Source organism: Pseudophryne corroboree, chromosome 4, assembly GCF_028390025.1.
Source record: "Pseudophryne corroboree isolate aPseCor3 chromosome 4, aPseCor3.hap2, whole genome shotgun sequence".
Taxonomy (NCBI): Eukaryota; Metazoa; Chordata; class Amphibia; order Anura; family Myobatrachidae; genus Pseudophryne; species Pseudophryne corroboree.
In genome coordinates this window covers 29,857,252-29,883,281 of record NC_086447.1, presented here as the reverse complement: position 1 = coordinate 29,883,281, position 26,030 = coordinate 29,857,252, and the positions used below count along the sequence as shown (strand labels likewise).

At 37.6% G+C, this 26,030-nt stretch overlaps 24 non-coding genes across 24 annotated transcripts; 22 read left to right on the top strand and 2 right to left on the bottom strand.

Moving 5' to 3' along the window:
* The first annotated feature begins 19 nt into the window (after window positions 1-19).
* TRNAG-UCC (transfer RNA glycine (anticodon UCC)) lies at window positions 20-91 on the top strand. The gene has a single exon. It is a non-coding gene; the product is annotated as a tRNA-Gly (tRNA).
* Window positions 92-519: 428 nt separating this feature from the next.
* TRNAG-UCC (transfer RNA glycine (anticodon UCC)) lies at window positions 520-591 on the top strand. Its single transcript has one exon. It is a non-coding gene; the product is annotated as a tRNA-Gly (tRNA).
* Window positions 592-1,019: 428 nt separating this feature from the next.
* TRNAG-UCC (transfer RNA glycine (anticodon UCC)) lies at window positions 1,020-1,091 on the top strand. The gene has a single exon. It is a non-coding gene; the product is annotated as a tRNA-Gly (tRNA).
* Window positions 1,092-2,519: 1,428 nt separating this feature from the next.
* TRNAG-UCC (transfer RNA glycine (anticodon UCC)) lies at window positions 2,520-2,591 on the top strand. Its single transcript has one exon. It is a non-coding gene; the product is annotated as a tRNA-Gly (tRNA).
* A 428-nt stretch (window positions 2,592-3,019) lies between these two features.
* Window positions 3,020-3,091, top strand: TRNAG-UCC (transfer RNA glycine (anticodon UCC)). Its single transcript has one exon. It is a non-coding gene; the product is annotated as a tRNA-Gly (tRNA).
* A 428-nt stretch (window positions 3,092-3,519) lies between these two features.
* TRNAG-UCC (transfer RNA glycine (anticodon UCC)) lies at window positions 3,520-3,591 on the top strand. The gene has a single exon. It is a non-coding gene; the product is annotated as a tRNA-Gly (tRNA).
* Window positions 3,592-4,519: 928 nt separating this feature from the next.
* On the top strand, window positions 4,520-4,591 carry TRNAG-UCC (transfer RNA glycine (anticodon UCC)). Its single transcript has one exon. It is a non-coding gene; the product is annotated as a tRNA-Gly (tRNA).
* A 428-nt stretch (window positions 4,592-5,019) lies between these two features.
* Window positions 5,020-5,091, top strand: TRNAG-UCC (transfer RNA glycine (anticodon UCC)). Its single transcript has one exon. It is a non-coding gene; the product is annotated as a tRNA-Gly (tRNA).
* A 928-nt stretch (window positions 5,092-6,019) lies between these two features.
* On the top strand, window positions 6,020-6,091 carry TRNAG-UCC (transfer RNA glycine (anticodon UCC)). Its single transcript has one exon. It is a non-coding gene; the product is annotated as a tRNA-Gly (tRNA).
* Window positions 6,092-8,021: 1,930 nt separating this feature from the next.
* On the top strand, window positions 8,022-8,093 carry TRNAG-UCC (transfer RNA glycine (anticodon UCC)). Its single transcript has one exon. It is a non-coding gene; the product is annotated as a tRNA-Gly (tRNA).
* Window positions 8,094-8,521: 428 nt separating this feature from the next.
* Window positions 8,522-8,593, top strand: TRNAG-UCC (transfer RNA glycine (anticodon UCC)). The gene has a single exon. It is a non-coding gene; the product is annotated as a tRNA-Gly (tRNA).
* A 1,428-nt stretch (window positions 8,594-10,021) lies between these two features.
* Window positions 10,022-10,093, top strand: TRNAG-UCC (transfer RNA glycine (anticodon UCC)). The gene has a single exon. It is a non-coding gene; the product is annotated as a tRNA-Gly (tRNA).
* A 428-nt stretch (window positions 10,094-10,521) lies between these two features.
* On the top strand, window positions 10,522-10,593 carry TRNAG-UCC (transfer RNA glycine (anticodon UCC)). Its single transcript has one exon. It is a non-coding gene; the product is annotated as a tRNA-Gly (tRNA).
* A 928-nt stretch (window positions 10,594-11,521) lies between these two features.
* Window positions 11,522-11,593, top strand: TRNAR-UCU (transfer RNA arginine (anticodon UCU)). The gene has a single exon. It is a non-coding gene; the product is annotated as a tRNA-Arg (tRNA).
* Window positions 11,594-13,021: 1,428 nt separating this feature from the next.
* Window positions 13,022-13,093, top strand: TRNAG-UCC (transfer RNA glycine (anticodon UCC)). The gene has a single exon. It is a non-coding gene; the product is annotated as a tRNA-Gly (tRNA).
* Window positions 13,094-13,521: 428 nt separating this feature from the next.
* On the top strand, window positions 13,522-13,593 carry TRNAG-GCC (transfer RNA glycine (anticodon GCC)). The gene has a single exon. It is a non-coding gene; the product is annotated as a tRNA-Gly (tRNA).
* A 1,929-nt stretch (window positions 13,594-15,522) lies between these two features.
* Window positions 15,523-15,594, top strand: TRNAG-UCC (transfer RNA glycine (anticodon UCC)). Its single transcript has one exon. It is a non-coding gene; the product is annotated as a tRNA-Gly (tRNA).
* A 428-nt stretch (window positions 15,595-16,022) lies between these two features.
* On the top strand, window positions 16,023-16,094 carry TRNAG-UCC (transfer RNA glycine (anticodon UCC)). The gene has a single exon. It is a non-coding gene; the product is annotated as a tRNA-Gly (tRNA).
* Window positions 16,095-17,022: 928 nt separating this feature from the next.
* On the top strand, window positions 17,023-17,094 carry TRNAG-UCC (transfer RNA glycine (anticodon UCC)). Its single transcript has one exon. It is a non-coding gene; the product is annotated as a tRNA-Gly (tRNA).
* Window positions 17,095-17,522: 428 nt separating this feature from the next.
* On the top strand, window positions 17,523-17,594 carry TRNAG-UCC (transfer RNA glycine (anticodon UCC)). The gene has a single exon. It is a non-coding gene; the product is annotated as a tRNA-Gly (tRNA).
* A 1,928-nt stretch (window positions 17,595-19,522) lies between these two features.
* Window positions 19,523-19,594, top strand: TRNAG-UCC (transfer RNA glycine (anticodon UCC)). The gene has a single exon. It is a non-coding gene; the product is annotated as a tRNA-Gly (tRNA).
* A 928-nt stretch (window positions 19,595-20,522) lies between these two features.
* Window positions 20,523-20,594, top strand: TRNAG-UCC (transfer RNA glycine (anticodon UCC)). Its single transcript has one exon. It is a non-coding gene; the product is annotated as a tRNA-Gly (tRNA).
* Window positions 20,595-21,774: 1,180 nt separating this feature from the next.
* TRNAG-UCC (transfer RNA glycine (anticodon UCC)) lies at window positions 21,775-21,846 on the bottom strand. Its single transcript has one exon. It is a non-coding gene; the product is annotated as a tRNA-Gly (tRNA).
* Window positions 21,847-22,774: 928 nt separating this feature from the next.
* TRNAG-UCC (transfer RNA glycine (anticodon UCC)) lies at window positions 22,775-22,846 on the bottom strand. Its single transcript has one exon. It is a non-coding gene; the product is annotated as a tRNA-Gly (tRNA).
* Window positions 22,847-26,030: the final 3,184 nt, after the last annotated feature.

The window sequence follows — 26,030 nt, the reverse complement described above, 5'->3', positions numbered from 1 at the left end:
GCATCGAAAAAGCGCTCAAGCATTGGTGGTATAGTGGTGAGCATAGCTGCCTTCCAAGCAGTTGACCCGGGTTCGATTCCCGGCCAATGCATCCTTTTCCTTATGTGCTGTTTTCGCACTTATAGTTGTTGCTTAAGATATGCTCAGATGACAAGGTCCATAGAAAATGTTCAAATCTTTGTAGAAATCATGATTCCTTCTTAGCAGATGACTTTTGATTCCACCACTGCATGATTAAAGATTTGTAAACACATTTTACAAAGTTCACTGAGGTGCCATATGCAAGTACATCAAAGGTCTTTTCTTTTCTCAGTTTTGATACCACTGTATATCAGTTCAATGGTGCATAAAAACCTTAAGTATGGATGAACCTAAATCTTGAATTGGGAATCTCATGCAATTTGCCAATTTTGTTTGAATATCTACCACCAATGGTGCTACAGCGCAGGCTATAAAAATCTTTCAAACAGTTGTTGTGATTTCCATATTGGCCACTATATGCATTTGAAAAGTGCTCAAGCATTGGTGGTATAGTGGTGAGCATAGCTGCCTTCCAAGCAGTTGACCCGGCTTCGATTCCCGGCCAATGCATCCTTTTCCTTATGTGCTGTTTTCGCACTTATAGTTGTTGCTTAAGATATGCTCAGATGACAAGGTCCATAGAAAATGTTAAAATCTTTGTAGAAATCATGATTCCTTCTTAGCAGATGACTTTTGATTCCACCACTGCCTGATTAAATATTTGTAAATACATTTTACAAAGTTCACTGAGGTGCCATATGCAAGTAAATCGAAGGTCTTTTCTTTTCTCAGTTTTGATACCACTGTATATCAGTTCAATGGTGCATAAAAACCTTAAGTATGGATGAGCCTAAATCTTGAATTGTGAATGTCATGCAATTTGCCAATTTTGTTTGAATATCTACCACCAATGGTGCTACAGCGCAGGCTATAAAAATCTTTCAAACAGTTGTTGTGATTTCCATATTGGCCACTATATGCATTTGAAAAGTGCTCAAGCATTGGTGGTATAGTGGTGAGCATAGCTGCCTTCCAAGCAGTTGACCCGGGTTCGATTCCCGGCCAATGCATCCTTTTCCTTATGTGCTGTTTTCGCACTTATAGTTGTTGCTTAAGATATGCTCAGATGACAAGGTCCATAGAAAATGTTAAAATCTTTGTAGAAATCATGATTCCTTCTTAGCAGATGACTTTTGATTCCACCACTGCCTGATTAAAGATTTGTAAATACATTTTACAAAGTTCACTGAGGTGCCATATGCAAGTAAATCGAAGGTCTTTTCTTTTCTCAGTTTTGATACCACTGTATGTCAGTTCAATGGTGCATAAAAACCTTAAGTATGGATGAGCCTAAATCTTGAATTGTGAATGTCATGCAATTTGCCAATTTTGTTTGAATATCTTCCGCCAATGGTGCTACAGCGCAGGCTATAAATATCTTTCAAACAGTTGTTGTGATTTCCATATTGGCCACTATATGCATCAAAAAAGCGCTCAAGCATTGGTGGTATAGTGGTGAGCATAGCTGCCTTCCAAGCAATTGACTCGGGTTCGATTCCCGGCCAATGCATCCTTTTCCTTATGTGCTGTTTTCGCACTTATAGTTGTTGCTTAAGATATGCTCAGATGACAAGGTCCATAGAAAATGTTCAAATCTTTGTAGAAATCATGATTCCTTCTTAGCAGATGACTTTTGATTCCACCACTGCATGATTAAAGATTTGTAAACACATTTTACAAAGTTCACTGAGGTGCCATATGCAAGTACATCAAAGGTCTTTTCTTTTCTCAGTTTTGATACCACTGTATATCAGTTCAATGGTGCATAAAAACCTTAAGTATGGATGAGCCTAAATCTTGAATTGGGAATGTCATGCAATTTGCCAATTTTGTTTGAATATCTACCACCAATGGAGCTACAGCGCAGGCTATAAAAATCTTTGAAACAGTTGTTGTGATTTCCATATTGGCCACTATATGCATTTGAAAAGTGCTCAAGCATTGGTGGTATAGTGGTGAGCATAGCTGCCTTCCAAGCAATTGACCTGGCATCGATTCCCGGCCATTGCATCCTTTTCCTTATGTGCTGTTTTCGCACTTATAGTTGTTGCTTAAGATATGCTCAGATGACAAGGTCCATAGAAAATGTTAAAATCTTTGTAGAAATCATGATTCCTTCTTAGCAGAAGACTTTTGATTCCACCACTGCCTGATTAAAGATTTGTAAATACATTTTACAAAGTTCACTGAGGTGCCATATGCAAGTAAATCGAAGGTCTTTTCTTTTCTCAGTTTTGATACCACTGTATGTAAGTTCATTGGTGCATAAAAACCTTAAGTATGGATGAGCCTAAATCTTGAATTGTGAATGTCATGCAATTTGCCAATTTTGTTTGAATATCTTCCACCAATGGTGCTACAGCGGAGGCTATAAATATCTTTCAAACAGTTGTTGTGATTTCCATATTGGCCACTATATGCATTCGAAAAGAGCTCAAGCATTGGTGGTATAGTGGTGAGCATAGCTGCCTTCCAAGCAGTTGACCCGGGTTCGATTCTCGGCCAATGCATCCTTTTCCTTATGTGCTGTTTTCGCACTTACAGTTGTTGCTTAAGATATGCTCAGATGACAAGGTCCATAGAAAATGTTAAAATCTTTGTAGAAATCATGATTCCTTCTTAGCAGATGAGTTTTGATTCCACCACTGCATGATTAAAGATTTGTAAACACATTTTACAAAGTTCACTGAGGTGCCATATGCAAGTACATCAAAGGTCTTTTCTTTTCTCAGTTTTGATACCACTGTATATCAGTTCAATGGTGCATAAAAACCTTAAGTATGGATGAGCCTAAATCTTGAATTGTGAATGTCATGCAATTTGCCAATTTTGTTTGAATATCTTCCACCAATGGTGCTACAGCGCAGGCTATAAAAATCTTTCAAACAGTTGTTGTGATTTCCATATTGGCCACTATATGTATTTGAAAAGTGCTCAAGTATTGGTGGTATAGTGGTGAGCATAGCTGCCTTCCAAGCAGTTGACCCGGGTTAGATTCCCGGCCAATGCATCCTTTTCCTTATGTGCTGTTTTCGCACTTATAGTTGTTGCTTAAGATATGCTCAGATGACAAGGTCCATAGAAAATGTTAAAATCTTTGTAGAAATCATGATTCCTTCTTAGCAGATGACTTTTGATTCCACCACTGCCTGATTAAAGATTTGTAAATACATTTTACAAAAATCACTGAGGTGCCATATGCAAGTAAATCGAAGGTCTTTTCTTTTCTCAGTTTTGATACCACTGTATATCAGTTGAATGGTGCATAAAAACCTTAAGTATGGATGAGCCTAAATCTTGAATTGTGAATGTCATGCAATTTGCCAATTTTGTTTGAATATCTTCCACCAATGGTGCTACAGCGCAGGCTATAAATATCTTTCAAACAGTTGTTGTGATTTCCATATTGGCCACTATATGCATTTGAAAATAGCTCAAGCATTGGTGGTATAGTGGTGAGCATAGCTGCCTTCCAAGCTGTTGACCCGGGTTCGATTCCCGGCCAATGCATCCTTTTCCTTAAGTGCTGTTTTCGCACTTATAGTTGTTGCTTAAGATATGCTCAGATGACAAGGTCCATAGAAAATGTTAAAATCTTTGGAGAAACCATGATTCATTCTTAGCAGATGACATTTGATTCCACCACTGCCTGATTAAAGATTTGTAAATACATTTTACAAAGTTCACTGAGGTGCCATATGCAAGTAAAACGAAGGTCTTTTCTATTCTCAGTTTTTATACCACTGTATATCAGTTCAATGGTGCATAAAAACCTTAAGTATGCATGAGCCTAAATCTTGAATTGTGAATGTCATGCAATTTGCCAATTTTGTTTGAATATCTTCCACCAATGGTGCTACAGCGCAGGCTATAAATATCTTTCAAACAGTTGTTGTGATTTCCATATTGGCCACTATATGCATCGAAAAAGCGCTCAAGCATTGGTGGTATAGTGTTGAGCATAGCTGCCTTCCAAGCAATTGACTCGGGTTCGATTCCCGGACAATGCATCCTTTTCCTCATGTGCTGTTTTCGCACTTATAGTTGTTGCTTAAGATATGCTCAGATGACAAGGTCCATAGAAAATGTTAAAATCTTTGTAGAAATCATGATTCCTTCTTAGCAGATGACTTTTGATTCCACCACTGCATGATTAAAGATTTGTAAACACATTTTACAAAGTTCACTGAGGTGCCATATGCAAGTAAATCGAAGGTCTTTTCTTTTCTCAGTTTTGATACCACTGTATGTTAGTTCAATGGTGCATAAAAACCTTAAGTATGGATGAGCCTAAATCTTGAATTGTGAATGTCATGCAATTTGCCAATTTTGTTTGAATATCTTCCACCAATGGTGCTACAGCGCAGGCTATAAATATCTTTCAAACAGTTGTTGTGATTTCCATATTGGCCACTATATGCATTCGAAAAGAGCTCAAGCATTGGTGGTATAGTGGTGAGCATAGCTGCCTTCCAAGCAGTTGACCCGGGATCGATTCCCGGCCAATGCATCCTTTTCCTTATGTGCTGTTTTCGCACTTATAGTTGTTGCTTAAGATATGCTCAGATGACAAGGTCCATAGAAAATGTTAAAATCTTTGTAGAAATCATGATTCCTTCTTAGCAGATGAGTTTTGATTCGACCACTGCATGATTAAAGATTTGTAAACACATTTTACAAAGTTCACTGAGGTGCCATATGCAAGTACATCAAAGGTCTTTTCTTTTCTCAGTTTTGATACCACTGTATATCAGTTCAATGGTGCATAAAAACCTTAAGTATGGATGAGCCTAAATCTTGAATTGTGAATGTCATGCAATTTGCCAATTTTGTTTGAATATCTTCCACGAATGGTGCTACAGCGCAGGCTATAAATATCTTTCAAACAGTTGTTGTGATTTCCATATTGGCCACTATATGCATCGAAAAAGCGCTCAAGCATTGGTGGTATAGTGGTGAGCATAGCTGCCTTCCAAGCAGTTGACCCGGGTTCGATTCCCGGCCAATGCATCCTTTTCCTTATGTGCTGTTTTCGCACTTATAGTTGTTGCTTAAGATATGCTCAGATGACAAGGTCCATAGAAAATGTTCAAATCTTTGTAGAAATCATGATTCCTTCTTAGCAGATGACTTTTGATTCCACCACTGCATGATTAAAGATTTGTAAACACATTTTACAAAGTTCACTGAGGTGCCATATGCAAGTACATCAAAGGTCTTTTCTTTTCTCAGTTTTGATACCACTGTATATCAGTTCAATGGTGCATAAAAACCTTAAGTATGGATGAACCTAAATCTTGAATTGGGAATCTCATGCAATTTGCCAATTTTGTTTGAATATCTACCACCAATGGTGCTACAGCGCAGGCTATAAAAATCTTTCAAACAGTTGTTGTGATTTCCATATTGGCCACTATATGCATTTGAAAAGTGCTCAAGCATTGGTGGTATAGTGGTGAGCATAGCTGCCTTCCAAGCAGTTGACCCGGCTTCGATACCCGGCCAATGCATCCTTTTCCTTATGTGCTGTTTTCGCACTTATAGTTGTTGCTTAAGATATGCTCAGATGACAAGGTCCATAGAAAATGTTAAAATCTTTGTAGAAATCATGATTCCTTCTTAGCAGATGACTTTTGATTCCACCACTGCCTGATTAAATATTTGTAAATACATTTTACAAAGTTCACTGAGGTGCCATATGCAAGTAAATCGAAGGTCTTTTCTTTTCTCAGTTTTGATACCACTGTATATCAGTTCAATGGTGCATAAAAACCTTAAGTATGGATGAGCCTAAATCTTGAATTGTGAATGTCATGCAATTTGCCAATTTTGTTTGAATATCTACCACCAATGGTGCTACAGCGCAGGCTATAAAAATCTTTCAAACAGTTGTTGTGATTTCCATATTGGCCACTATATGCATTTGTAAAGTGCTCAAGCATTGGTGGTATAGTGGTGAGCATAGCTGCCTTCCAAGCAGTTGACCCGGGTTCGATTCCCGGCCAATGCATCCTTTTCCTTATGTGCTGTTTTCGCACTTATAGTTGTTGCTTAAGATATGCTCAGATGACAAGGTCCATAGAAAATGTTAAAATCTTTGTAGAAATCATGATTCCTTCTTAGCAGATGACTTTTGATTCCACCACTGCCTGATTAAAGATTTGTAAATACATTTTACAAAGTTCACTGAGGTGCGCCATATGCAAGTAAATCGAAGGTCTTTTCTTTTCTCAGTTTTGATACCACTGTATGTAAGTTCATTGGTGCATAAAAACCTTAAGTATGGATGAGCCTAAATCTTGAATTGTGAATGTCATGCAATTTGCCAATTTTGTTTGAATATCTTCCACCAATGGTGCTACAGCGCAGGCTATAAATATCTTTCAAACAGTTGTTGTGATTTCCATATTGGCCACTATATGCATTTGAAAAGAGCTCAAGCATTGGTGGTATAGGTGTGAGCATAGCTGCCTTTCAAGCTGTTGACCCGGGTTCCATTCCCGGCCAATGCATCATTTTCCTTATGTGCTGTTTTCGCACTTATAGTTGTTGCTTAAGATATGCTCAGATGACAAGATCCATAGAAAATGTTAAAATCTTTGTAGAAATCATGATTCCTTCTTAGCAGATGAGTTTTGATTCCACCACTGCATGATTAAAGATTTGTAAACACATTTTACAAAGTTCACTGAGGTGCCATATGCAAGTACATCAAAGGTCTTTTCTTTTCTCAGTTTTGATACCACTGTATATCAGTTCAATGGTGCATAAAAACCTTAAGTATGGATGAGCCTAAATCTTGAATTGTGAATGTCGTGCAATTTGCCAATTTTGTTTGAATATCTACCACCAATGGTGCTACAGCGCAGGCTATAAAAATCTTTCAAACAGTTGTTGTGATTTCCATATTGGCCACTATATGCATTTGAAAAAAGCTCAAGCATTGGTGGTATAGTGGTGAGCATAGCTTGCTTCCAAGCAGTTGACCCGGGTTCGATTCCCGGCCAATGCATCCTTTTCCTTATGTGCTGTTTTCGCACTTATAGTTGTTGCTTAAGATATGCTCAGATGACAAGGTCCATAGAAAATGTTAAAATCTTTGTAGAAATCATGATTCCTTCTTAGCAGATGACTTTTGATTCCACCACTGCCTGATTAAAGATTTGTAAATACATTTTACAAGAATCACTGAGGTGTCATATGCAAGTAAATCGAAGGTCTTTTCTTTTCTCAGTTTTGATACCACTGTATATCAGTTCAATGGTGCATAAAAACCTTAAGTTTGGATGAGCCTAAATCTTGAATTGTGAATGTCATGCAATTTGCCAATTTTGTTTGAATATCTTCCACCAATGGTGCTACAGCGCAGGCTATAAATATCTTTCAAACAGTTGTTGTGATTTCCATATTGGCCACTATATGCATGTGAAAAGAGCTCAAGCATTGGTGGTATAGTGGTGAGCATAGCTGCCTTCCAAGCTGTTAACCCGGGTTCGATTCCCGGACAATGCATCCTTTTCCTTATGTGCTGTTTTCGCACTTATAGTTGTTGCTTAAGATATGCTCAGATGACAAGGTCCATAGAAAATGTTAAAATCTTTGTAGAAATCAAGATTCCTTCTTAGCAGATGACTTTTGATTCCACCACTGCATGATTAAAGATTTGTAAACACATTTTACAAAGTTCACTGAGGTGCCATATGCAAGTAAATCGAAGGTCTTTTCTTTTCTCAGTTTTGATACCACTGTATGTCAGTTCAATGGTGCATAAAAACCTTAAGTATGGATGAGCCTAAATCTTGAATTGTGAATGTCATGCAATTTGCCAATTTTGTTTGAATATCTTCCACCAATGGTGCTACAGCGCAGGCTATAAATATCTTTCAAACAGTTGTTGTGATTTCCATATTGGCCGCTATATGCATTTGAAAAGAGCTCAAGCATTGGTGGTATAGTGGTGAGCATAGCTGCCTTCCAAGCTGTTAACCCGGGTTCGATTCCCGGCCAATGCATCCTTTTCCTTATGTGCTATTTTCGCACTTATAGTTGTTGCTTAAGATATGCTCAGATGACAAGGTCCATAGAAAATGTTAAAATCTTTGTAGAAATCATGATTTATTCTTAGCAGATGACTTTTGATTCCACCACTGCCTGATTAAAGATTTGTAAATACATTTTACACAGTTCTCTGAGGTGCCATATGCAAGTAAATCGAAGGTCTTTTCTTTTCTCAGTTTTGATACCACTGTATGTCAGTTCAATGGTGCATAAAAACCTTAAGTATGGATGAGCCTAAATCTTGAATTGTGAATGTCATGCAATTTGCCAATTTTGTTTGAATATCTTCCACCATTGGTGCTACAGCGCAGTCTATAAATATCTTTCAAACAGTTGTTGTGATTTCCATATTGGCCACTATATGCAATCGAAAAGAGCTCAAGCATTGGTGGTATAGTGGTGAGCATAGCTGCCTTCCAAGCAGTTGACCCGGGTTCGATTCCCGGCCAATGCATCCTTTTCCTTATGTGCTGTTTTCGCACTTATAGTTGTTGCTTAAGATATGCTCAGATGACAAGGTCCATAGAAAATGTTAAAATCTTTGTAGAAATCATGATTCCTTCTTAGCAGATGACTTTTGATTCCACCACTGCATGATTAAAGATTTGTAAACACATTTTACAAAGTTCACTGAGGTGCCATATGCAAGTACATCAAAGGTCTTTTCTTTTCTCAGTTTTGACACCACTGTATATCAGTTCAATGGTGCATAAAAACCTTAAGTATGGATGAGCCTAAATCTTGAATTGTGAATGTCATGCAATTTGCCAATTTTGTTTGAATATCTACCACCAATGGTGCTACAGCGCAGGCTATAAAAATCTTTCAAACAGTTGTTGTGATTTCCATATTGGCCACTATATGCATGTGAAAAGTGCACAAGCATTGGTGGTATAGTGGTGAGCATAGCTGCCTTCCAAGCAGTTGACCCGGGGTCGGTTCCCAGCCAATGCATCCTTTTCCTTATGTGCTGTTTTCGCACTTATAGTTGTTGCTTAAGATATGCTCAGATGACAAGGTCCATAGAAAATGTTAAAATCTTTGTAGAAATCATGATTCCTTCTTAACAGATGACTTTTGATTCCACCACTGCATGATTAAAGATTTGTAAACACATTTTACAAAGTTCACTGAGGTGCCATATGCAAGTAAATCGAAGGTCTTTTCTTTTCTCAGTTTTGATACCACTGTATGTCAGTTCAATGGTGCATAAAAACCTTAAGTATGGATGAGCCTAAATCTTGAATTGTGAATGTCATGCAATTTGCCAATTTTGTTTGAATATCTTCCACCAATGGTGCTACAGCGCAGGCTATAAATATCTTTCAAACAGTTGTTGTGATTTCCATATTGGCCACGATATGCATCAAAAAAGTGCTCAAGCATTGGTGGTATAGTGGTGAGCATAGCTGCCTTCCAAGCAATTGACTCGGGTTCGATTCCCGGCCAATGCATCCTTTTCCTTATGTGCTGTTTTCGCACTTATAGTTGTTGCTTAAGATATGCTCAGATGACAAGGTCCATAGAAAATGTTAAAATCTTTGTAGAAATCATGATTTATTCTTAGCAGATGACTTTTGATTCCACCACTGCCTGATTAAAGATTTGTAAATACATTTTACACAGTTCACTGAGGTGCCATATGCAAGTAAAACGAAGGTCTTTTCTTTTCTCAGTTTTGATACCACTGTATGTCAGTTCAATGGTGCATAAAAACCTTAAGTATGGATGAGCCTAAATCTTGAATTGTGAATGTCATGCAATTTGCCAATTTTGTTTGAATATCTTCCACCATTGGTGCTACAGCGCAGGCTATAAATATCTTTCAAACAGTTGTTGTGATTTCCATATTGGCCACTATATGCAATCGAAAAGAGCTCAAGCATTGGTGGTATAGTGGTGAGCATAGCTGCCTTCCAAGCAGTTGACCCGGCTTCGATTCCCGGCCAATGCATCCTTTTCCTTATGTGCTGTTTTCGCACTTATAGTTGTTGCTTAAGATATGCTCAGATGACAAGGTCCATAGAAAATGTTAAAATCTTTGTAGAAATCATGATTCCTTCTTAGCAGATGACTTTTGATTCCACCACTGCCTGATTAAAGATTTGTAAATACATTTTACAAAGTTCACTGAGGTGCCATATGCAAGTAAATCGAAGGTCTTTTCTTTTCTCAGTTTTGATACCACTGTATGTCAGTTCAATGGTGCATAAAAACCTTAAGTATGGATGAGCCTAAATCTTGAATTGTGAATGTTATGCAATTTGCCAATTTTGTTTGAATATCTTCCACCAATGGTGCTACAGCGCAGGCTATAAATATCTTTCAAACAGTTGTTGTGATTTCCATATTGGCCACTATATGCAACTGAAATGAGCTCAAGCATTGGTGGTATAGTGGTGAGCATAGCTGCCTTCCAAGCAGTTGACCCGGGTTCGATTCCCGGCCAATGCATCCTTTTCCTTATGTGCTGTTTTCGCACTTATAGTTGTTGCTTAAGATATGCTCAGATGACAAGGTCCATAGAAAATGTTAAAATCTTTGTAGAAATCATGATTCCTTCTTAGCAGATGACTTTTGATTCCACCACTGCCTGATTAAAGATTTGTAAATACATTTTACAAAGTTCACTGAGGTGCCATATGCAAGTAAATCAAAGGTCTTTTCTTTTCTCAGTTTTGATACCACTGTATATCAGTTCAGTGGTGCATAAAAACCTTAAGTATGGATGAGCCTAAATCTTGAATTGTGAATGTCATGCAATTTGCCAATTTTGTTTGAATATCTTCCACCAATGGTGCTACAGCGCAGGCTATAAATATCTTTCAAACAGTTGTTGTGATTTCTATATTGGCCACTATATGCATCGAAAAAGCGCTCAAGCATTGGTGGTATAGTGGTGAGCATAGCTGCCTTCCAAGCAATTGACTCGGGTTCGATTCCCGGCCAATGCATCCTTTTCCTTATGTGCTGTTTTCGCACTTATAGTTGTTGCTTAAGATATGCTCAGATGACAAGGTCCATAGAAAATGTTAAAATCTTTGTAGAAATCATGATTCCTTCTTAGCAGATGACTTTTGATTCCACCACTGCATGATTAAAGATTTGTAAACACATTTTACAAAGTTCACTGAGGTGCCATATGCAAGTACATCAAAGGTCTTTTCTTTTCTCAGTTTTGATACCACTGTATATCAGTTCAATGGTGCATAAAAACCTTAAGTATGGATGAGCCTAAATCTTGAATTGTGAATGTCATGCAATTTGCCAATTTTGTTTGAATATCTACCACCAATGGTGCTACAGCGCAGGCTATAAAAATCTTTCAAACAGTTGTTGTGATTTCCATATTGGCCACTATATGCATTTGAAAAGTGCTCAAGCATTGGTGGTATAGTGGTAAGCATAGCTGCCTTCTAAGCAGTTGACCCGGGGTCGATTCCCAGCCAATGCATCCTTTTCCTTATGTGCTGTTTTCGCACTTATAGTTGTTGCTTAAGATATGCTCAGATGACAAGGTCCATAGAAAATGTTAAAATTTTTGTAGAAATCATGATTCCTTCTTAGCAGATGACTTTTGATTCCACCACTGCCTGATTAAAGATTTGCAAATACATTTTACAAAGTTCACTGAGGTGCCATATGCAAGTAAATCGAAGGTCTTTTCTTTTCTCAGTTTTGATACCACTGTATGTAAGTTCATTGGTGCATAAAAACCTTAAGTATGGATGAGCCTAAATCTTGAATTGTGAATGTCATGCAATTTGCCAATTTTGTTTGAATATCTTCCACCAATGGTGCTACAGCGCAGGCTATAAATATCTTTCAAACAGTTGTTGTGATTTCCATATTGGCCACTATATGCATCAGAAAAGAGCTCAAGCATTTGTGGTATAGTGGTGAGCATAGCTGCCTTCCAAGCTGTTGACCTGGGTTCGATTCCCAGACAATGCATCCTTTTCCTTATGTGCTGTTTTCGCACTTATAGTTGTTGCTTAAGATATGCTCAGATGACAAGGTCCATAGAAAATGTTAAAATCTTTGTAGAAATCATGATTCCTTCTTAACAGATGACTTTTGATTCCACCACTGCATGATTAAAGATTTGTAAACACATTTTACAAAGTTCACTGAGGTGCCATATGCAAGTAAATCGAAGGTCTTTTCTTTTCTCAGTTTTGATACCACTGTATGTCAGTTCAATGGTGCATAAAAACCTTAAGTATGGATGAGCCTAAATCTTGAATTGTGAATGTCATGCAATTTGCCAATTTTGTTTGAATATCTTCCACCAATGGTGCTACAGCGCAGGCTATAAATATCTTTCAAACAGTTGTTGTGATTTCCATATTGGCCACGATATGCATCAAAAAAGTGCTCAAGCATTGGTGGTATAGTGGTGAGCATAGCTGCCTTCCAAGCAATTGACTCGGGTTCGATTCCCGGCCAATGCATCCTTTTCCTTATGTGCTGTTTTCGCACTTATAGTTGTTGCTTAAGATATGCTCAGATGACAAGGTCCATAGAAAATGTTAAAATCTTTGTAGAAATCATGATTTATTCTTAGCAGATGACTTTTGATTCCACCACTGCCTGATTAAAGATTTGTAAATACATTTTACACAGTTCACTGAGGTGCCATATGCAAGTAAAACGAAGGTCTTTTCTTTTCTCAGTTTTGATACCACTGTATGTCAGTTCAATGGTGCATAAAAACCTTAAGTATGGATGAGCCTAAATCTTGAATTGTGAATGTCATGCAATTTGCCAATTTTGTTTGAATATCTTCCACCATTGGTGCTACAGCGCAGGCTATAAATATCTTTCAAACAGTTGTTGTGATTTCCATATTGGCCACTATATGCAATCAAAAAGAGCTCAAGCATTGGTGGTATAGTGGTGAGCATAGCTGCCTTCCAAGCAGTTGACCCGGGTTCGATTCCCGGCCAATGCATCCTTTTCCTTATGTGCTGTTTTCGCACTTATAGTTGTTGCTTAAGATATGCTCAGATGACAAGGTCCATAGAAAATGTTAAAATCTTTGTAGAAATCATGATTCCTTTTTAGCAGATGACTTTTGATTCCACCACTGCCTGATTAAAGATTTGTAAATACATTTTACAAAGTTCACTGATATGCCATATGCAAGTAAATCGAAGGTCTTTTCTTTTCTCAGTTTTGATACCACTGTATGTCAGTTCAATGGTGCATAAAAACCTTAAGTATGGATGAGCCTAAATCTTGAATTGTGAATGTCATGCAATTTGCCAATTTTGTTTGAATATCTTCCACCAATGGTGCTACAGCGCAGGCTATAAATATCTTTCAAACAGTTGTTGTGATTTCCATATTGGCCACTATATGCAACTGAAATGAGCTCAAGCATTGGTGGTATAGTGGTGAGCATAGCTGCCTGCCAAGCAGTTGACCCGGGTTCGATTCCCGGCCAATGCATCCTTTTCCTTATGTGCTGTTTTCGCACTTATAGTTGTTGCTTAAGATATGCTCAGATGACAAGGTCCATAGAAAATGTTAAAATCTTTGTAGAAATCATGATTCCTTCTTAGCAGATGACTTTTGATTCCACCACTGCCTGATTAAAGATTTGTAAATACATTTTACAAAGTTCACTGAGGTGCCATATGCAAGTAAATCAAATGTCTTTTCTTTTCTCAGTTTTGATACCACTGTATATCAGTTCAGTGGTGCATAAAAACCTTAAGTATGGATGAGCCTAAATCTTGAATTGTGAATGTCATGCAATTTGCCAATTTTGTTTGAATATCTTCCACCAATGGTGCTACAGCGCAGGCTATAAATATCTTTCAAACAGTTGTTGTGATTTCCATATTGGCCACTATATGCATCGAAAAAGCGCTCAAGCATTGGTGGTATAGTGGTGACCATAGCTGCCTTCCAAGCAATTGACTCGGGTTCGATTCCCGGCCAATGCATTCTTTTCCTTATGTGCTGTTTTCGCACTTATAGTTGTTGCTTAAGATATGCTCAGATGACAAGGTCCATAGAAAATGTTAAAATCTTTGTAGAAATCATGATTCCTTCTTAGCAGATGACTTTTGATTCCACCACTGCATGATTAAAGATTTGTAAACACATTTTACAAAGTTCACTGAGGTGCCATATGCAAGTACATCAAAGGTCTTTTCTTTTCTCAGTTTTGATACCACTGTATATCAGTTCAAATGGTGCATAAAAACCTTAAGTATGGATGAGCCTAAATCTTGAATTGTGAATGTCATGCAATTTGCCAATTTTGTTTGAATATCTACCACCAATGGTGCTACAGCGCAGGCTATAAAAATCTTTCAAACAGTTGTTGTGATTTCCATATTGGCCACTATATGCATTTGAAAAGTGCTCAAGCATTGGTGGTATAGTGGTAAGCATAGCTGCCTTCCAAGCAGTTGACCCGGGGTCGATTCCCAGCCAATGCATCCTTTTCCTTATGTGCTGTTTTCGCACTTATAGTTGTTGCTTAAGATATGCTCAGATGACAAGGTCCATAGAAAATGTTAAAATCTTTGTAGAAATCATGATTCCTTCTTAGCAGATGACTTTTGATTCCACCACTGCCTGATTAAAGATTTGTAAATACATTTTACAAAGTTCACTGAGGTGCCATATGCAAGTAAATCGAAGGTCTTTTCTTTTCTCAGTTTTGATACCACTGTATGTAAGTTCATTGGTGCATAAAAACCTTAAGTATGGATGAGCCTAAATCTTGAATTGTGAATGTCATGCAATTTGCCAATTTTGTTTGAATATCTTCCACCAATGGTGCTACAGCGCAGGCTATAAATATCTTTCAAACAGTTGTTGTGAATTCCATATTGGCCACTATATGCACTCGAAAAGAGTTCAAGCATTGGTGGTATAGTGGTGAGCATAACTGCCTTCCAAGCAGTTGATCCGGGTTCGATTCCCGGCCAATGGATCCTTTTCCTTATGTGCTGTTTTCGCACTTATAGTTGTTGCTTAAGATATGCTCAGATGACAAGGTCCATAGAAAATGTTAAAATCTTTGTAGAAATCATGATTCCTTCTTAGCAGATGAGTTTTGATTCCACCACTGCATGATTAAAGATTTGTAAACACATTTTACAAAGTTCACTGAGGTGCCATATGCAAGTACATCAAAGGTCTTTTCTTTTCTCAGTTTTGATACCACTGTATATCAGTTCAATGGTGCATAAAAACCTTAAGTATGGATGAGCCTAAATCTTGAATTGTGAATGTCATGCAATTTGCCAATTTTGTTTGAATATCTACCACCAATGGTGCTACAGCGCAGGCTATAAAAATCTTTCAAACAGTTGTTGTGATTTCCATATTGGCCACTATATGCATTTAAAAAGAGCTCAAGCATTGGTGGTATAGTGGTGAGCATAGCTGCCTTCCAAGCAGTTGACCTGGGTTCGATTCCCGGCCAATGCATCCTTATCCTTATGTGCTGTTTGCGCACTTATAGTTGTTGCTTAAGATATGCTCAGATGACAAGGTCCATAGAAAATGTTAAAATCTTTGTAGAAATCATGATTCCTTCTTAGCAGATGACTTTTGATTCCACCACTGCCTGATTAAAGATTTGTAAATACATTTTACAAGAATCACTGAGGTGTCATATGCAAGTAAATCGAAGGTCTTTTCTTTTCTCAGTTTTGATACCACTGTATATCAGTTCAATGGTGCATAAAAACCTTAAGTTTGGATGAGCCTAAATCTTGAATTGTGAATGTCATGCAATTTGCCAATTTTGTTTGAATATCTTCCACCAATGGTGCTACAGCGCAGGCTATAAATATCTTTCAAACAGTTGTTGTGATTTCCATATTGGCCACTATATGCATTTGAAAAGAGCTCAAGCATTGGTGGTATAGTGGTGAGCATAGCTGCCTTCCAAGCTGTTGACCCGGGTTCGATTCCCGGCCAATGCATCCTTTTCCTTATGTGCTGTTTTCGCACTTATAGTTGTTGCTTAAGATATGCTCAGATGACAAGGTCCATAGAAAATGTTAAAATCTTTGTAGAAATCATGATTCATTCTTAGCAGATGACTTTTGATTCCACCACTGCCTGATTAAAGATTTGTAAATACATTTTACAAAGTTCACTGAGGTGCCATATGCAAGTAAAACGAAGGTCTTTTCTATTCTCAGTTTTGATACCACTGTATATCAGTTCAATGGTGCATAAAAACCTTAAGTATGGATGAGCCTAAATCTTGAATTGTGAATGTCATGCAATTTGCCAATTTTGTTTGAATATCTTCCTCGAATGGTGCTACAGCGCAGGCTATAAATATCTTTCAAACAGTTGTTTTGATTTCCATATTGGCCACTATATGCATCGAAAAAGCGCTCAAGCATTGGCGGTATAGTGGTGAGCATAGCTGCCTTCCAAGCAATTGACTCGGGTTCGATTCCCGGACAATGCATCCTTTTCCTTATGTGCTGTTTTCGCACTTATAGTTGTTGCTTAAGATATGCTCAGATGACAAGGTCCATAGAAAATGTTAAAATCTTTGATGAAATCATGATTCCTTCTTAGCAGATGACTTTTGATTCCACCACTGCATGATTAAAGATTTGTAAATACATTTTACAAAGTTCACTGAGGTGCCATATGCAAGTAAATCGAAGGTCTTTTCTTTTCTCAGTTCTGATACCACTGTATATCAGTTCAATGGTGCATAAAAACCTTAAGTATGGATGAGCCTAAATCTTGAATTGTGAATGTCATGCAATTTGCCAATTTTGTTTGAATATCTACCACCAATGGTGCTACAGCGCAGGCTATAAAAATCTTTCAAACAGTTGTTGTGATTTCCATATTGGCCACTATATGCATTTGAAAAGTGCTCAAGCATTGGTGGTATAGTGGTGAGCATAGCTGCCTTCCAAGCAGTTGACCTGGGTTCGATTCCCGGCCAATGCATCCTTTTCCTTATGTGCTGTTTTCGCACTTATAGTTGTTGCTTAAGATATGCTCAGATGACAAGGTCCATAGAAAATGTTAAAATCTTTGTAGAAATCATGATTCCTTCTTAGCAGATGACTTTTGATTCCACCACTGCCTGATTAAAGATTTGTAAATACATTTTACAAAGTTCACTGAGGTGCCATATGCAAGTAAATCGAAGGTCTTTTCTTTTCTCAGTTTTGATACCACTGTATATCAGTTCAATGGTGCATAAAAACCTTAAGTATGGATGAGCCTAAATCTTGAATTGTGAATGTCATGCAATTTGCCAATTTTGTTTGAATATCTTCCACCAATGGTGCTACAGCGCAGGCTATAAAAATCTTTCAAACAGTTGTTGTGATTTCCATATTGGCCACTATATGCATTTGAAAAGTGCTCAAGCATTGGTGGTATAGTGGTGAGCGTAGCTGCCTTCCAAGCAGTTGACCCGGGTTCGATTCCCGGCCAATGCATCCTTTTCCTTATGTGCTGTTTTCGCACTTATAGTTGTTGCTTAAGATATGCTCAGATGACAAGGTCCATAGAAAATGTTAAAATCTTTGTAGAAATCATGATTCCTTCTTAGCAGATGACTTTTGATTCCACCACTGCCTGATTAAAGATTTGTAAATACATTTTACAAGAATCACTGAGGTGCCATATGCAAGTACATCGAAGGTCTTTTCTATTCTCAGTTTTGATACCACTGTATATCAGTTCAATGGTGCATAAAAACCTTAAGTTTGGATGAGCCTAAATCTTGAATTGTGAATGTCATGCAATTTGCCAATTTTGTTTGAATATCTTCCACCAATGGTGCTACAGCGCAGGCTATAAATATCTTTCAAACAGTTGTTGTGATTTCCATATTGGCCACTATATGCATTTGAAAATAACTCAAGCATTGGTGGTATAGTGGTGAGCATAGCTGCCTTCCAAGCTGTTGACCTGGGTTCGATTCCTGGCCAATGCATCCTTTTCCTTATGTGCTGTTTTCGCACTTATAGTTGTTGCTTAAGATATGCTCAGATGACAAGGTCCATAGAAAATGTTAAAATCTTTGTAGAAATCATGATTCATTCTTAGCAGATGACTTTTGATTCCACCACTGCCTGATTAAAGATTTGTAAATACATTTTACAAAGTTCACTGAGGTGCCATATGCAAGTAAATCAAAGGTCTTTTCTTTTCTCAGTTTTGATACCACTGTATATCAGTTCAGTGGTGCATAAAAACCTTAAGTATGGATGAGCCTAAATCTTGAATTGTGAATGTCATGCAATTTGCCAATTTTGTTTGAATATCTTCCACCAATGGTGCTACAGCGCAGGCTATAAATATCTTTCAAACAGTTGTTGTGATTTCCATATTGGCCACTATATGCATTTGAAAAGTGCTCAAGCATTGGTGGTATAGTGGTGAGCATAGCTGCCTTCCAAGCAGTTGACCCGGGGTCGATTCCCAGCCAATGCATCCTTTTCCTTATGTGCTGTTTTCGCACTTATAGTTGTTGCTTAAGATATGCTCAGATGACAAGGTCCATAGAAAATGTTAAAATCTTTGTAGAAATCATGATTCCTTCTTAGCAGATGACTTTTGATTCCACCACTGCCTGATTAAAGATTTGTAAATACATTTTACAAGAATCACTGAGGTGCCATATGCAAGTAAATCGAAGGTCTTTTCTTTTCTCAGTTTTGATACCACTGTATGTCAGTTCAATGGTGCATAAAAACCTTAAGTATGGATGAGCCTAAATCTTGAATTGTGAATGTCATGCAATTTGCCAATTTTGTTTGAATATCTTCCACCAATGGTGCTACAGCGCAGGCTATAAATATCTTTCAAACAGTTGTTGTGATTTCCATATTGGCCACTATATGCAATCGAAAAGTGCTCAAGCATTGGTGGTATAGTGGTGAGCATAACTGCCTTCCAAGCAATTGACTCGGGTTCGATTCCCGGCCAATGCATCTTTTTCCTTATGTGCTGTTTTCGCACTTATAGTTGTTGCTTAAGATATGCTCAGATGACAAGGTCCATAGAAAATGTTAAAATCTTTGTAGAAATCATGATTCCTTCTTAGCAGATGACTTTTGATTCCACCACTGCCTGATTAAAGATTTGTAAATACATTTTACAAGAATCACTGAGGTGCCATATGCAAGTAAATCGAAGGTCTTTTCTTTTCTCAGTTTTGATACCACTGTATATCAGTTCAATGGTGCATAAAAACCTTAAGTATGGATGAGCCTAAATCTTGAATTGTGAATGTCATGCAATTTGCCAATTTTGTTTGAATATCTACCACCAATGGTGCTACAGCGCAGGCTATAAAAATCTTTCAAACAGTTGTTGTGATTTCCATATTGGCCACTATATGCATTTGAAAAGTGCTCAAGCATTGGTGGTATAGTGGTGAGCATAGCTGCCTTCCAAGCAGTTGACCCGGGTTAGATTCCCGGCCAATGCATCCTTTTCCTTATGTGCTGTTTTCGCACTTATAGTTGTTGCTTAAGATATGCTCAGATGACAAGGTCCATAGAAAATGTTAAAATCTTTGTAGAAATCATGATTCCTTCTTAGCAGATGACTTTTGATTCCACCACTGCCTGATTAAAGATTTGTAAATACATTTTACAAAGTTCACTGAGGTGCCATATGAAAGTAAATCGAAGGTCTTTTCTTTTCTCAGTTTTGATACCACTGTATGTAAGTTCATTGGTGCATAAAAACCTTAAGTATGAATGAGCCTAAATCTTGAATTGTGAATGTCATGCAATTTTCCAATTTTGTTTGAATATCTTCCACCAATGGTGCTACAGCGCAGGCTATAAATATCTTTCAAACAGTTGTTGTGATTTCCATATTGGCCACTATATGCATTTGAAAAGAGCTCAAGCATTGGTGGTATAGTGGTGAGCATAGCTGCCTTCCAAGCTGTTGACCCTTGTTCGATTCCCGGCCAATCCATCCTTTTCCTTATGTGCTGTTTTCGCACTTATAGTTGTTGCTTAAGATATGCTCAGATGACAAGGTCCATAGAAAATGTTAAAATCTTTGTAGAAATCATGATTCATTCTTAGCAGATGACTTTTGATTCCACCACTGCCTGATTAAAGATTTGTAAATACATTTTACAAGAATCACTGAGGTGCCATATGAAAGTAAATCGAAGGTCTTTTCTTTTCTCAGTTTTGATACCACTGTATGTAAGTTCATTGGTGCATAAAAACCTTAAGTATGGATGAGTCTAAATCTTGAATTGTGAATGTCATGCAATTTGCCAATTTTGTTTGAATATCTTCCACCATTGGTGCTACAGCGCAGGCTATAAATATCTTTCAAACAGTTGTTGCGATTTCCATATTGGCCACTATATGCAATCGAAAAGAGCTCAAGCATTGGTGGTATAGTGGTGAGCATAGCTGCCTTCCAAGCAGTTGACCCGGGTTCGATTCCCGACCAATGCATCCTTTTCCTTATGTGCTGTTTTCGCACTTATAGTTGTTGCTTAAGATATGCTCAGATGACAAGGTAAATAGAAAATGTTAAAATCTTTGTAGAAATCATGATTCCTTCTTAGCAGATGACTTTTGATTCCACCACTGCCTGATTAAAGATTTGTAAATACATTTTACGAAGTTCACTGAGGTGCCATATGCAAGTAAATTGAAGGTCTTTTCTTTTCTCAGTTTTGATACCACTGTATGTCAGTTCAATGGTGCATAAAAACCTTAAGTATGGATGAGCCTAAATCTTGAATTGTGAATGTCATGCAATTTGCCAATTTTGTTTGAATATCTTCCACCAATGGTGCTACAGCGCAGGCTATAAATATCTTTCAAACAGTTGTTGTGATTTCCATATTGGCCACTATATGCAATCGAAAAGTGCTCAAGCATTGTTGGTATAGTGGTGAGCATAACTGCCTTCCAAGCAATTGACTCGGGTTCGATTCCCGGCCAATGCATCTTTTTCCTTATGTGCTGTTTTCGCACTTATAGTTGTTGCTTAAGATATGCTCAGATGACAAGGTCCATAGAAAATGTTAAAATCTTTGTAGAAATCATGATTCCTTCTTAGCAGATGACTTTTGATTCCACCACTGCCTGATTAAAGATTTGTAAATACATTTTACAAAGTTCACTGAGGTGCCATATGAAAGTAAATCGAAGGTCTTTTCTTTTCTGAGTTTTGATACCACTGTATGTAAGTTCATTGGTGCATAAAAACCTTAAGTATGGATGAGTCTAAATCTTGAATTGTGAATGTCATGCAATTTGCCAATTTTGTTTGAATATCTCCAACCATTGGTGCTACAGCGCAGGCTATAAATATCTTTCAAACAGTTGTTGTGATTTCCATATTGGCCACTATATGCAATCGAAAAGAGCTCAAGCATTGGTGGTATAGTGGTGAGCATAGCTGCCTTCCAAGCAGTTGACCTTCGATTTACTTTCATATGGCACCTCAGTGAACTTTGTAAAATGTATTTACAAATCTTTAATCAGGCAGTGGTGGAATCAAAAGTCATCTGCTAAGAATGAATCATGATTTCTACAAAGATTTTAACATTTTCAATGGACCTTGTCATCTGAGCATATCTTAAGCAACAACTATAAGTGCGAAAACAGCACATAAGGAAAAGGATGCATTGGCCGGGAATCGAACCCGAGTCAACAGCTTGGAAGGCAGCTATGCTCACCACTATACCACCAATGCTTGAGCTCTTTTCGATTGCATATAGTGGCCAATATGGAAATCACAACAACTGTTTGAAAGATATTTATAGCCTGCGCTGTAGCACCAATGGTTGGAGATATTCAAACAAAATTGGCAAATTGCATGACATTCACAATTCAAGATTTAGGCTCATCCATACTTAAGGTTTTTATGCACCAATGAACTTACATACAGTGGTATCAAAACTGAGAAAATAAAAGACCTTCGATTTACTTTCATATGGCACCTCAGTGAACTTTGTAAAATGTATTTACAAATCTTTAATCAGGTAGTGGTGGAATCAAAAGTCATCTGCTAAGAATGAATCATGATTTCTACAAATATTTTAACATTTTCAATGGACCTTGTCATCTGAGCATATCTTAAGCAACAACTATAAGTGCGAAAACAGCACATAAGGAAAAGGATGCATTGGACGGGAATCGAACCCGGGTCAATAGGTTGGAAGGCAGCTATGCTCACCACTATACCACCAATGCTTGAGCTCTTTTCGAATGCATATAGTGGCCAATATGGAAATCACAACAACTGTTTGAAAGATATTTATAGCCTGCGCTGTAGCACCATTGGTGGAAGATATTCAAACAAAATTGGAAAATTGCATGACATTCACAATTCAAGATTTAGGCTCATTCATACTTAAGGTTTTTATGCACCAATGAACTTACATACAGTGGTATCAAAACTGAGAAAAGAAAAGACCTTCGATTTACTTTCATATGGCACCTCAGTGAACTTTGTAAAATGTATTTACAAATCTTTAATCAGGCAGTGGTGGAATCAAAAGTCATCTGCTAAGAAGGAATCATGATTTCTACAAAGATTTTAACATTTTCTATGGACCTTGTCATCTGAGCATATCTTAAGCAACAACTATAAGTGCGAAAACAGCACATAAGGAAAAGGATGCATTGGCCGGGAATCGAACCCGGGTCAACTGCTTGGAAGGTAGCTATGCTCACCACTATACCACCAATGCTTGTGCACTTTTCAAATGCATAGAGTGGCCAATATGGAAATCACAACAACTGTTTGAAAGATTTTTATAGCCTGCGCTGTAGCACCATTGGTGGTAGATATTCAAACAAAATTGGCAAATTGCATGACATTCACAATTCAAGATTTAGGCTCATCCATACTTAAGGTTTTTATGCACCATTGAACTGATATACAGTGGTATCAAAACTGAGAAAAGAAAAGACCTTCGATTTACTTGCATATGGCACCTCAGTGATTCTTGTAAAATGTATTTACAAATCTTTAATCAGGCAGTGGTGGAATCAAAAGTCATCTGCTAAGAAGGAATCATGATTTCTACAAAGATTTTAACATTTTCTATGGACCTTGTCATCTGAGCATATCTTAAGCAACAACTATAAGTGCGAAAACAGCACATAAGGAAAAGGATGCATTGGCCGGGAATCGAACCCGAGTCAATTGCTTGGAAGGCAGTTATGCTCACCACTATACCACCAATGCTTGAGCACTTTTCGATTGCATATAGTGGCCAATATGGAAATCACAACAACTGTTTGAAAGATATTTATAGCCTGCGCTGTAGCACCATTGGTGGAAGATATTCAAACAAAATTGGCAAATTGCATGACATTCACAATTCAAGATTTAGACTCATCCATACTTAAGGTTTTTATGCACCAATGAACTTACATACAGTGGTATCAAAACTGAGAAAAGAAAAGACCTTCGATTTACTTTCATATGGCACCTCAGTGAACTTTGTAAAATGTATTTACAAATCTTTAATCAGGCAGTGGTGGAATCAAAAGTCATCTGCTAAGAATGAATCATGATTTCTACAAAGATTTTAACATTTTCAATGGACCTTGTCATCTGAGCATATCTTAAGCAACAACTATAAGTGCGAAAACAGCACATAAGGAAAAGGATGCATTGGCCCGGGAATCGACCCCGGGTCAACAGCTTGGAAGGCAGCTATGCTCACCACTATACCACCAATGCTTGAGCTCTTTTCGAATGCATATAGTGGCCAATATGGAAATCACAACAACTGTTTGAAAGATATTTATAGCCTGCGCTGTAGCACCATTGGTGGAAGATATTCAAACAAAATTGGAAAATTGCATGACATTCACAATTCAAGATTTAGGCTCATTCATACTTAAGGTTTTTATGCACCAATGAACTTACATACAGTGGTATCAAAACTGAGAAAAGAAAAGACCTTCGATTTACTTTCATATGGCACCTCAGTGAACTTTGTAAAATGTATTTACAAATCTTTAATCAGGCAGTGGTGGAATCAAAAGTCATCTGCTAAGAAGAAATCATGATTTCTACAAAGATTTTAACATTTTCTATGGAATTGTCATCTGAGCATATCTTAAGCAACAACTATAAGTGCGAAAACAGCACATAAGGAAAAGGATGCATTGGCCTGGAATCGAACCCGAGTCAATTGCTTGGAAGGCAGCTATGCTCACCACTATACCACCAATGCTTGTGCACTTTTCGATTGCATATAGTGGCCAATATGGAAATCACAACAACTGTTTGAAAGATATTTATAGCCTGCGCTGTAGCACCATTGGTGGTAGATATTCAAACAAAATTGGCAAATTGCATGACATTCACAATTCAAGATTTAGGCTCATCCATACTTAAGGTTTTTATGCACCATTGAACTGATATACAGTGGTATCAAAACTGAGAAAAGAAAAGACCTTTGATGTACTTGCATATGGCACCTCAGTGAACTTTGTAAAATGTGTTTACAAATCTTTAATCATGCAGTGGTGGAATCAAAAGTCATCTGCTAAGAAGGAATCATGATTTCTACAAAGATTTTAACATTTTCTATGGACCTTGTCATCTGAGCATATCTTAAGCAACAACTATAAGTGCGAAAACAGCACATAAGGAAACGGATGCATTGGCCGGGAATCGAACCCGAGTCAATTGCTTGGAAGGCAGCTAAGTCACCACTATACCACCAATGCTTGAGCGCTTTTACGATGCATATAGTGGCCAATATGGAAATCACAACAACTGTTTGAAAGATATTTATAGCCTGCGCTGTAGCACCATTGGTGGAAGATATTCAAACAAAATTGGCAAATTGCATGACATTCACAATTCAAGATTTAGGCTCATCCATACTTAAGGTTTTTATGCACCACTGAACTGATATACAGTGGTATCAAAACTGAGAAAAGAAAAGGCCTTTGATTTACTTGCATATGGCACCTCACCTGCCTGATTAAAGATTTGTAAATACATTTTACAAAGTTCACTGAGGTGCCATATGCAAGTAAATCGAAGGTCTTTTCTTTTCTCAGTTTTGATACCACTGTATGTCAGTTCAATGGTGCATAAAAACCTTAAGTATGGATGAGCCTAAATCTTGAATTGTGAATGTCATGCAATTTGCCAATTTTGTTTGAATATCTTCCACCAATGGTGCTACAGCGCAGGCTATAAATATCTTTCAAACAGTTGTTGTGATTTCCATATTGGCCACTATATGCAATCGAAAAGTGCTCAAGCATTGGTGGTATAGTGGTGAGCATAGCTGCCTTCCAAGCAATTGACTCGGGTTCGATTCCCGGCCAATGCATCTTTTTCCTTATGTGCTGTTTTCGCACTTATAGTTGTTGCTTAAGATATGCTCAGATGACAAGGTCCATAGAAAATGTTAAAATCTTTGTAGAAATCATGATTCCTTCTTAGCAGATGACTTTTGATTCCACCACTGCCTGATTAAAGATTTGTAAATACATTTTACAAAGTTCACTGAGGTGCCATATGCAAGTAAATCAAAGGTCTTTTCTTTTCTCAGTTTTGATACCACTGTATATCAGTTCAGTGGTGCATAAAAACCTTAAGTATGGATGAGCCTAAATCTTGAATTGTGAATGTCATGCAATTTGCCAATTTTGTTTGAATATCTTCCACCAATGGTGCTACAGCGCAGGCTATAAATATCTTTCAAACAGTTGTTGTGATTTCCATATTGGCCACTATATGCAATCGAAAAGTGCTCAAGCATTGGTGGTATAGTGGTGAGCATAACTGCCTTCCAAGCAATTGACTCGGGTTCGATTCCCGGCCAATGCATCCTTTTCCTTATGTGCTGTTTTCGCACTTATAGTTGTTGCTTAAGATATGTTCAGATGACAAGGTCC